Genomic DNA, 2790 nt, shown 5'->3' with positions numbered 1-2790 from the left:
TTTCTTCATTTACAGTAGTCTCCAAGCAGACGTTTCAGCTGATTGGCAAAATAGGGACACATAAGTTACTCTGGTCGATCTCAGTCAGTCTTCTGCAGTCCATCCAGCTATCCGCCGGCCTGTTCTCCAAGCAAAGGTTGGGGCGCGTCATCTGAGAGGCAGCCTGAGTACCATCCTCCGTAGCGCTTGCTAACCATGGTTAACCGATAATGCAATCCACACCCCCACGATGTGGTAGGTTCCTGTGTCCGCACGCTTGTTAGCTATGTGACAGAGGTCAGTAGAGACAACACACGATCCTTATATGCACAGGCACATCCTTCAGTCAGCCTTCTGGTCTCGTGGGATAAAAGATGATTTGTATGGATCAAGAAGTTCTGAGTCTCACTAAGAATTATAGCTGCCGTACTTCTATAACAAATGCTTAGGGGTGGCGCCCATCAACGTTTCTGTAGCCCATGGGCCGCACATTTGTGCAAGCCACTACAGCAGGAGGCTAGTCCGCTGGTAGCGATGTGTGTACAAGTAAAGAAACGCTCAGAAATGGTGTCAACCGCCCAGCAATTTAGCGACGACCATTTCAAACGGCAGCGACCGTTAAAAAGATGTACGTCTTCGTGAATATGATGAGCTCTATTCAAAGCCATCCTGGCCCTCTCATTGGTTGAAATGTTAATTTGATTACCAGCCACATAAACAGATACTTAAAAGTTCAGAATATGCATGTATACAGCCCCCATCTATGTGTTTCTTCAAAGGCGGCACATCTGGGTTAAAACACGTTGTTATAGCTTATCGATTTTTTTACACACCTCATTAAGAATGTGATGGATTCCCCAAACGTAGTTAATTGCCGGTGCACTCATTAATGAATCCGCCTCATTAAATGACCAATAAGAAATCGAAGAAGTAGCCTCCGTTGCAGTCTTCGCGATTTGGCTATGTTCTGTTGTGCCGGAAAGGGAGTTTGCCGAGGAAGGGAGTTTGCTGTGGAAGGGAGTTTGCCGTGATAGCGAGTCTTTGCCCCGTCCGAACGGACAAGAGAACATAGCCAACGTTGAAAATCGCTAACCAATCCCACCCCCTCAAAAAAAAAAGCCCCGTTCCGAAGACTGCAACGGAGGCTATCGAAGATGTAAGATGGTATGCGATTCCTTATTGGAGTATTTAGTCTTTGTGAATTTCTTTGTTTATTCATTATTGTGAATTTCTTGCTAATTTTGTCTATATGCATTTTCCCACAAGTCTGCGAGAACAACTTTGGACCCGGGCCAAACCAACCTTCCTATCCTGCCAGTTTCCGTTACACCATCTTCCGCATCGCATCTTGTCACTCCACAATATTCATATAACCTCGGACACCTGTCAAGACAAACAAAACAAAACAAAAGACCGAAAACACACCTCCATTATAAGGGAGGTAACGAGAGATGCAATTTTTGTGTATGTGTACAGATCGTCTTAAAGTACATTTTTATGGCCAGAAAGTTACGCAAATATGAATACTCAACAAGAGAATAAGAATATTGAAGTTCACGGCAATAGTTACACTCTAACTGGGGTTGTGCACAATTGTCGTATTGTCAAACATTTGAGCCAATCATATCAATTCTTACATTGGGTCAGAAAATAAAACGTTCTAGATGAAAAGACGACAAAGTTAAAGAGCACAACCATCCAAAAACCATATCCAGCATTAACAACATCGTCTCAGCATCGTAAAAGGATTAGGCAAGTAGTCCAGCTTAAGCCTCTATAGTAACAATACAGATCTAATAAAATTTATCATCCACGCCTATGCTCCTATGATTAGATTAAAAACTAAAGGTGCCCTCTCACTGCACTTGCGACACTGCTGGGTTCGAAAGATACTCAACGAATTTCAGAGATAAAGAACGAATTTCCTTACTTTTTGCGTATCTTGTCATGTTCTAAGTCATACCTTTACGTATTATGCAATACAGTCAAACCTGTATTAGGGGCCACCTCTACAGAGGGGCCACCTGTCCATAGTGGCCACTTTTTGTCGGTCCCTTGGGTATTTTATCTACAAGTTACCACCTCTATACAGAGGCCACCTGTCTATAGTGGCCAAATTTGTCCGGTCCCTTGAGTGGCCGCTATAGACAGGTTTGACTGTATCTGAATTATAGAAATCGGGAAAAAAATTTTAAAAAGTGTGACTCAGTGAACGAGCCCCGCAGTGACGCAAGTTTGACGCAAGTGCAGTGAGAGTGCACCTAAAAGGTAGATCAAGGAGAAAGGGGGCGGGGAACTCACTGGACTGTAGTACGTTGGTGGTCTTAGATTTGTGTTACCATTAACTTTATAATGGAAATATAATGCCGCCCTCAAAAAAACGTACAGGTATGACTTAAAAGACAACAAAACGCACAAAGGCAAAGAGTAAAAATTTCCTTTTTGTCATCGATGAAATTCGTTGAGAGCTCGACCGAAGCGAGATCGCCAACGTGCCACATCTTCAGTCCAGTGAGATATGCACTTTTAGAAGACCTCTTGACGACATCAAAGGTCCATTGGGGACGGTTGGATACATTAGGACACCTTTCATCCTCTTCTCTCATCCCCTTTGGAGATTACCATCGCCGTAAAAGACGTTTCTTTGTTTTCCCCTGGGCGTCAATGATCCCAAATAGTGCGATTAAATTACATTCACCTCTTGTAGCATCCATATCGGAAATATTCATGAAGAGGTACTAGCGAGGGTTTTCAAAAACTGGGTCGAGGAATCATTTAGTAGTCCTTTAGGAGCTGGAGTTTTAACCAATG

The sequence above is a fragment of the Branchiostoma floridae genome, unplaced genomic scaffold (assembly GCF_000003815.2).
Source record: "Branchiostoma floridae strain S238N-H82 unplaced genomic scaffold, Bfl_VNyyK Sc7u5tJ_1564, whole genome shotgun sequence".
Classification (NCBI taxonomy): domain Eukaryota; kingdom Metazoa; phylum Chordata; class Leptocardii; order Amphioxiformes; family Branchiostomatidae; genus Branchiostoma; species Branchiostoma floridae.
This window is presented reverse-complemented; position numbering follows the sequence as displayed.